Source organism: Tamandua tetradactyla, chromosome 2, assembly GCF_023851605.1.
Source record: "Tamandua tetradactyla isolate mTamTet1 chromosome 2, mTamTet1.pri, whole genome shotgun sequence".
Classification (NCBI taxonomy): Eukaryota; Metazoa; Chordata; class Mammalia; order Pilosa; family Myrmecophagidae; genus Tamandua; species Tamandua tetradactyla.
Window position 1 is genome coordinate 68193790 of NC_135328.1, and position 9211 is coordinate 68203000.

At 35.2% G+C, this 9211-nt stretch overlaps 1 non-coding gene across 1 annotated transcript; it reads left to right on the forward strand.

Moving 5' to 3' along the window:
- The first annotated feature begins 1100 nt into the window (after positions 1-1100).
- On the forward strand, positions 1101-1173 carry TRNAR-UCU (transfer RNA arginine (anticodon UCU)). The gene has a single exon. It is a non-coding gene; the product is annotated as a tRNA-Arg (tRNA).
- Positions 1174-9211: the final 8038 nt, after the last annotated feature.

Consider the following 9211-nt stretch of genomic DNA (forward strand, 5'->3'; position numbering starts at 1 on the left):
GTCTTTATTGATTACACATTCTGGGGTAGAGCCTTGGCTAGAGGAAGGAACAAATATTTCAACAAACTAACAAATGGGCCAGGCAAGGTATCTACAAGAGTTGTTGTCAACAGCATGGACAAATCTCATAAACACTCACAGCAGCATGTGTGTTGGAAAGAGTTAGACTTTTGGATGTGATCTGCTTGGTCTTTAATCATTTAACTCTGTGGCCCTAGATAAGAAACTTTATCTCTTTAAGCTTCATTTTCCTTGCCTTTAAAATACAGACTAATTCATTCATTCAACATGTACTTATTAAGTTCCAACAACGTGGCACACATTGTGCTAAGTGCTGGGAATATAAAAGTGCACATAATAGACCCTCAGCAATTGCTGAGAGTAAACACTGATAGTATAATGCATGGCCTTCCTTTCTCATATATGGCTATTATCAATCAATAGTTATTTTTATTTTATTGAGTATCTTCTCTATGGCTAATTGTGGGGAGGAGGGGAAATCAGGATTCATAGTCCCCAACTGGACATTTTATGGTCCAGCCAAGGAGACATAATCAGCCCTGAAAATGAAGAGTAGCTTATACTTTTTCCTACATTTAGCACTTGCATCCCTGTTTTTTAAAAGTACCAATGTCTAATCCAAATAAAAAGCCATTAAGCTAGAATCTTACAGTGAGACATGGACATCTTTTATTTAAAGTGTCTCCAGGTACCAAGAAGTACGTGAAAAGATGCCTGACTTCATTAGTCACCAGGGAAATACAAATCAAAACCACAATGAGATAGTACTTCACATCCACTAGGGTGGCTAAAATCAAAAAGTCAGATATTAACAAGAATTAATATGAATGTGGAGAAACCGGAAACATGAGATGCTGCTAGTGGTTCAGACACTTTGGAAAATAGTCTGACAATTCCTCAGAAAATTAAAAATAGGACTACTATATGACCTAGCATATACACCTGCTAGGTGTATACCAAGAGAAATGAAACTATTTGTCCACCAAAAAATGCACAGAAGTATTGATAGCAGAACTATTCATAGTAGCCAAAACATAGAAACAATCCAATGTCCATCAATAGAAAAATTGCTAAAGAAAATGTGGTGTGGTTCAGTGGTTAGAATGCCTGCCTTCTATGCAGGAGACCTGGGTTCGATTCCCAGACCATGTACCAAAAAAAAAAAAAAAAAAAAGAAAGAAAAAGAAAATGTGGTGTATCCATATAATGGAATATTATTCAGCTATAAAAAGGATGAAGTGCTGATACATGTCACAACATGGGTGAAATGAAAATATGCTATGTGAGAGAAACTAGACATGAAAAGCCACATATATAATTATATGAATTTTCTAGAACAAGGCAATCTAGAAGACACAAAGTAGATTAGTGGATGTTTAAAGCTGGGAGTGGGTGGATAGGGAGATAATAAGTTATGTGTTGTATCTATTTTTTTAAAGTGATGATAAAAGTGTTCTAAAATTGACTGTGGTGATGGTTGTACAAATCTGTGGATAGATGACAATCCATTGAACTGTACATTTTGAATAGGTGAATTGTACAATATGTGAACTTATATCTCAATAAACCTATGCGTTAGTTTGCCAGGACCACTACAACAAAGCACAACAGACTGATTGGATTAACAGTGGGAATTTATTGTCTCATAGTTTTGGAGTCTTGAAGTCCAAAATCAAGTCAGTAGGATCATGCTTTCTCTGAAATCTGTAGCGGTCTGGTGGTGGCTTGCCGGCAATTTATAACTCAGGCTCTGCTTTGTCACATGGCCTCTCTCTACCTGTCTATCTCCTGTTGACTCTCTAAACTTCCTTTGCTTATATGGACTCCAGTTGTATTAGATCCAGGTCCACCCTGATTCAGTTTGGCCTCAGCTTCACTTATAACATCTTCAAAGATCCTATTTACAAATGGGTTCATGTCCATAGAAATGGGACTTAGGACTTGAACTTGTCTTTGGTGGAGCCATGATTCAATTCAAAATAAGCTGTTAAATTTAAAAACTAACAAACAGAAAACCTCCCCATCTGATTTTAATTTTCAGGCAGGGTTGCAAACTAATGGTCTAAATGTTTGCAATCCCTATGACTAACCAAAGTTTCCTAGGTTGGAAACACTACCTGAATCACAGTAAGCTGTGATATCCCAGGAATGCACTTAGCATCACCAGTTAAGGTTTAGACCTTTTAAAGTGGGAAGTAGCAATTCTTTTAAAGTTTTACCAAATGTATTTTTAATACTATTAATTTTGTTAAAATACAGATAAACACCATTATTAAATTGTGTACAATTACACAGATTTTTTAGAAAACGTTATGTTCACAAAATCGTTTCCTCTCTAGTCTCTTAATGATTGTGTATCTGCCTAACATTCTAGTCTTGTCTCTTATGCTTATCTCCATTGTACCATAAGATCCAATCATATGAAACTAGCAGTTCTCAGAGTTTGCCATATTTCCTGTCCAGCCCTTTGTTCACATTATTCCTTCTGCCTGCACGGCTCTCTCCACCTCCTCATCATCTAATTCCTCTCTATTGTCCAAGACAACAGCTACACAGTATAGACGTCATTTGCTCTGATAAATCTTTCTTGATCCAAAGTCGAGTTGGCAAGCCTTCCTATGACTTCAGTTATACCTCATGCTTCCTTCTCATAAGGTTGATCACACCCTCTTGCCTATTTACAGGTCTGTATTCCACTGTGGACTATGAGCTTCATGAGGAAAGAAAATATATCTCTATTAGTCACCGTTCTATCTCTACTCTCCAGAACAGTATACCAAGCACAGAGTAGATGCTCAACAAATATCTGTTGAATTGAACTTATGTGGACATAATTTTATGTGTATACATACACAATAATAATATCAATTAGATATTGTGATATTATCAAGATCATTTAGATGTTGCATGTCCCCAAATAAGCTTTCATGTAAAATGTCTAAATGATTATTTCCCTCTGGGGAAAACCTATTTTTTGCTAAATTTCATGCATTTAATAATTAATCAATGTCCCTGCTCTCTCGGTAGATTTGATTCCTTAAGAAAGTCCTTTGACCATCTTGGGCTTCAATTCATCCTATAAAGTCACAAGATCCTACCTGACAGAAAGTTTGGTATAAAGACTGAAGTTTTTTTTTCTAGCTCTAAGACCTATGATTTCCTTGTCTTCTGCTTGAGGGCCCTTGCCGAAAGTTAGCACGAGAGATAATATGCTATAAAATTAGGTGTTTCTGCTGCTTCTAGTAGACTACACGGACCACCTGGACAGCATTCTGCCTCTCCTGGCAAATGATGCTAGAGCTAGCCCTTGGTATAGCTTTGGAAAATAATATGCTCAGTGGTGAAGACCAGAAGTCCCAGAACTTTGCTCTCAAGCTTCTCTGAAGCCCCCAGATTCCCCACAGTGGATACTGCCTCCTATGCATGAGGTGTGAGCAATGTGCTTTGTGTTGAAGCAGAAATAATGTTGCTCAAATGATAGCCTAATAAACTAGTTATTACTTCTAATTGCTGGTATTAGCACTTTGGATTTCCATCCTCTAAGATTACTGTTGTTTTCATTATTAAGCAGCTCTCAAACTTGCTGCACTTTCTTGTTTTGTCAAAGATCAAATTGCCACAGGAATATATTTGGGTTGTTTTTTTAAAAAATTCATTGTTTTTTGCTGAATTCACTACAGAGAGCTGTGTATTTCTTTAATGAATTAAAATTTAAATTTGGAATACTAGCTGGGCCCAATTTAGCCATTGCTGTTCCAAAATTCCTTAATATATCAAGGTAATATGTTACCAAAACTGTATAATAAGACATAGGACTCATGGCATTTGAGGCAATGCTTGCAGTGCCCAGGAAAATTGTAATTTTAAATATTTTCTTCTTATTTTTTTTTTTATTGTTAGTTGTAAGAAAATCCAACATTTTACTATGCAAACTTTGGTCCCAGACTCTCTTACATATTCCCAGGCAGTGTATCCTGTTTTTTTTCATTTGGAGTCTATGAAATATTCCTTTGTTCTTGATCAAATCCCTGTTTAACCACATCACCTCAAGAATGCTGCAAGTTCCAGTGATGCTCAGTCATTGGAAAGAGGCAGGGATTTAGGAGAAAGAAAGATGTGTGCTTGGGAACTTGAAAGAGTATGACTGGAATCCAGCTATAACTCTAAGAAAGGTTTGAAATCTCATGGACCCTCCTTTTCAGGGTTATTGTGAAGATTGAATGAGATCATTCGCTTGTAAAAACCTCCAAGAAGCAGGGATTGATATCGGTTTTGTGTGCTAGAATAGTGTCTAGTGCATAATATTCATTCAATAAATTTGGGGGGAATAAATGAATAGTCATATATGCAAAATGTAAGCTATAATATTGGTACATAGGCATATTCAGCAAATGCAAGTTGCTAGGATTGTGTCCAGAATTAATGCGGACAGGAGGAATCTACTCAGAAGATAAGACATAAGAATATAAGATGCTTGTGGAGACATTGAAAATGGATAAAGTTTTCAGCAGGATACTGAGGATTTGTCATGTGTCTTATGAACTTGTCCCAGTAATGTGTCTAAATATATCCTTTAATATCAGTTCAGTCTTCCAGTTGGAAGAAACTGTCTATATTGGCTGGTTGTGCTGATATCAATGGTTTCTCTTTCTACAATACAATGAAATGTGGCACACCTAACCATTATAGCCAGATTCCTCTGAAACAATGGTTTTTACATGATGTTATATGTAGGAAAATGAAATGATAGAAAATATTTTAGAAAAAAATAGGTTAGCTGAAGATGGGAATTAAATCCATCACCTTATATTCAGAATCTTTGGAATCAGGTTTGTGTAGATCAGGGCATTTCCCTCTTTGTTAAGTGTGGTCTGTGACTCCTAACATAAATCATATGAGGCTCTCAAGTCTCTTTTCCTTATCCAGGTCCTTATTTAGCTTTTATGTTTAATGAAGATGGATAGACATTACCTGATAAATAAACCTGTTAATATTATGCATCTTCATGAAGCTGGACTATGACTTCTGCCTCAACACCAATTTTTGGAATAGTAACTGGTGTGAGAGAAAGTTGAACCATCTCCATCATAACAGGTACTACACTGTATTTTAGCAACATTTTATTCTGAAAAAAAATTTAGATCTGTTGTTATTTGAGCCTTCAACTAATTTCACCAGATTTGAACATTTTGCCATGTTCACATGTCTCTCTTCCTCCATATATTCCTAATACATAAATATAGGAAATATACAAATATTTGAAATAGCATATCTATTTATAAATAAGTTGCAAATTTGGTGGCATGTCACCCCATCTATTCCATTATGTGAGCATTTATGTTTGAATATCTAGAACTCTCTTCTACATAACCACAACAGCATTAGGATGCCTAAGACATTAACTGTGATATGATATTTTATTTATATCCCATACTAAAGTTTCCAATTACTGGAGTAATGCCCTTTTAACTGTTATCTTGGAAAGGGTTGGGTTAAGATCCGATCAATGATCATACATTATGTTTAGTTGTCAGGTTGATGTACTATTCTTTAATATTGAACTGCTCCTCACTTTTTTTTTCTGTCTTTCATGACATTAATACTGTTGAAGAGTCCAGGTTTTATTGCATAGTATCCCTGAATGGGTGTTTGTTTTATTATTTCACCCTGATTTGGTATTAAACATTTTCTGTTTAAAATTCACACAGGTAAACCTATGTAACCAAACTGTATTTCATTTGTGTTTTGTATTTTATATTTTTTCCTCTCAGAATGTGAGCTCTTTACATATAAGGTCCATACATCTATGTCATTTTGCCACTCAGCAGAGTATATGCACATGTCAGGTATGCAGAAACTCATAGTCTTACCCCATATCTGTTCCTTCTTTTATCATTTCAGTTGGCACACTCCCATCTTACTAGTCACCCATGCTAAAAAGCTGGTTCTTCATGACACGTCATTCTCCGTTTTCTCCCGCTTCTAAATAGTCACAGCCCTACCTGTTTTACCTACTGAATATTTCTCCAACCATTTCATTTCCATTCATGCTTCAGGACTATTGGAACATCCCATCAGCTGGTTTTCTTGCTGCCAGTCTTGGCCCCATCAACTCCAACTATAAACCAGCTATCAGAGTGACCCATCTGAAAATCAAATATGAACATGCAGCTCTCCTAATTAAAACCTTTAAAGCTTCCACTGACAGACAAGATGGAGTCCAAGCTCTCTGGCCTGTGGAAAAAAGAAAAAAAAAGGCCCTCCAGGATATGTTTCTCTCTTACCTCCCACCTCATTCTGATTTGCAGTACCACCCAAATCCTTGAAATAGTAGCAGCAGTCTCCATTTGTTGAGAGCCACTATGCGTCTGGTATTGTAGTACCTCTGTTTCATATTATATTGCACAATCCTTACATCAATTTGTGAGGTACGTGGAATTACTCACATTTTATGGATGAGGAAATGGGTTCTCATTATCCAACAAATAAGTGGGAGAAGCAGATTTAAACACGAACCCCAAATCCTTGCATTTTCCACCCCATCAAGCTCAGTCACACTACACACTATTTCTTATTTACATGCCTGTTCTCTGCATACAGTGTCTTTCCCTCAGCCATATTAAATTACCATTATAATTCTTGTGCATATATTTTTATTTCCATAGAATTATTTCATTAGCAGGCATTTATGTACATCTTTTCTTTTCATATATTGCTTTCAAACGTGGCATGCCAATTTAAGTCACCAGAAATGAATGAAAAGAATAGATTCTCTAAACTTTAAGCAGCGGTGGGTACTATGCTTTTTAATTCATTAGCTTCTTTAATGGTGATTAAAGGTATCTCTAGGTTCCACAGAGAATGGTCATTTCCTTGCTTCTTTTCTATTTGTATTCCTCACTGTAATTTTTGTGTCCATATCATTTGTTCTATTGTTTAATATAATGAATTATTCATTCATTATATTAAATCCTTGATGTTTTCCTTCTAAGTATGATCAAAATTTATACATATATTACAAATGTTGATTTTGTCTACCATTTTAATACCAACATTTTTCTCAATTAGTTGTCATATAGAAGTTTTAATCACATTATTTTTCACTTAGTAGAGACTTGCAATTCTATATATTCATTTGTCACAGTGTATTCCTGTGAATTTCTTCAATGGACTATTATATTTTATAAACTCTGGCTCTAAAGCTATTTTTTTCCTAAATTGCTATTTTTTATTCTAATACTACTTATAAGACTTCCTTACCTGCTTGCTTGGTAAAACTGACAACTTTTCACACATATTTTCTTCTTTCCTGCTGATATGTGTTTTTGTGTTTGTGTCAATAATACATATTTTAAGTTCAAATACTTTATTATAATAATGTATTACATAACTTTATTATAATAATAACTTTATAATAAAATTATAACTTTATTATAATAATCTAATATGGTTAGAATTCCTTCCCTTTTGTTCTGTTCCAAAATGTCTTTTAACGTCTCACCCATTGTCACATTTTTGTGCGGATTTGTTGAATTTTAAAAAATCATGTTGACATTTTGATTGAAATTATGGTATGGCTCTAAACTTCCTTGCAGTGAGCAGATTGATCTATAATTTTTGGTCTCGTTGAGGCATAAATTATACCCTCCCATTTATTTTAATCTTTTAAAAATCTTCCAATTAATGCTTGTAGTTTTCTTTGAAAAAATCTGCTCTTGTCTTATACATATAAACCTAAGTATTTGAGGTTGATGTTAATAAAATAATAATTGCAGCCATTTACAAAGCATATAATATGCACCAGGCATTGTGCTAAGTATTTTATACATATCCTTTCAGGTTATCCATGCAAGACCCTTATAAGGCAGCTACTGTTATTATCCCTTTATTGCCTCTGAAGAAACTGAGGTTTAGGTAGTTCTAGTATATTGTCCATGACCACATGGCTGTTGAACAGTAGAGCTATGATTTGCACTGAGGACTTTCTGACTTCAAAGGCTATGCTCTTTAACCACCATCCTATATTTATTAAAGTGATGAGCTACTAGGATAATGAAATTCAGCCAACACAGAAGTAAAATTCTTGTATTTAGGTCAATCTCTCAATTGTATGAGAAGAGGAAGGCCAATATCAGTTTAGAACATGAAAAAAGACTTGAATTGTTTAGTAGTGTGTTACAGTATGAACCAATAAAATGGCATGATTTCTTTAAACAAAAGTAATAAAATTTAGGTCTGCATTAATAGATAAATGGTATCAGTTTTTGGAAGGAAATAGTCCCAGTGGATCAACATCTAGGATATTGTGTTCTCAGTCCCATATTTCAAAAGTAACTTTTATGGCCAGAGATTTCTTTAAGAGATGATAATATGGCAGATAAGAGAGTTGTGTGGAATAAACAGATAAGGGAATGAGAATTTTTTTAGCCTGGTTAAAAGAAGACAACTGAAAAGCTGTTATGGTCAGGAGGGAATAGCCTACAGTGAACAGAAGTTTCCAAGAGACAGATTTTGGTTTCAATGAAATCTTTAAGAATTAAGCTGTCCAAAAGTGAAATTGACTTCCTTGTAATTTAGTGAGCTCCTCATCCCTTGAAGTGTTTGAGCAGAGATCAGTGGTAACAGAAAAGGCATTGCTAAATTGCTAAGGAAGGTGACCTAGAATGGGGGTTAAGAGTAAAAGTATTAGCATCACCTGGAAACTTATTAGAAATGCAAATTTGTGGATCCCACCCAGCCTACAAAATCAGAAACTGGGGGTGATTCCCAGCAATCTGTGCTTTCTCAAGCCATCCAGGTGATACGGATATATGCTGAAGTTTGAGATCTGCTGACCTAGATAAACTCTAAGTCCTCACAATTCTAAAGCTTAAAACTTCTATTTGCCATGTAGTATGCATTTATATTAGTACAGTCATGTGGGTACTGCATCTAAGGGAAGTTAATTGTTGAAATAACAAAGAGACCTCCAGTAAGTAGCCTTATGATGTGAACTCCAAAGTTGTCGGAGCTGAACTTCAGGAATCCCAACAAATGATCATTCACCAAACGGTGTCCACTAGTGAAGGTATGGTTCACTCTGTATATTATTATATGTCTACGTTCTCCCTCCCCAAAGTATAGTTGAGTAAATGAGGGAAAATCTGAGCTGTCATCCCAGTTTTACTCTTTCCTTTCCTTCAAACTGAAA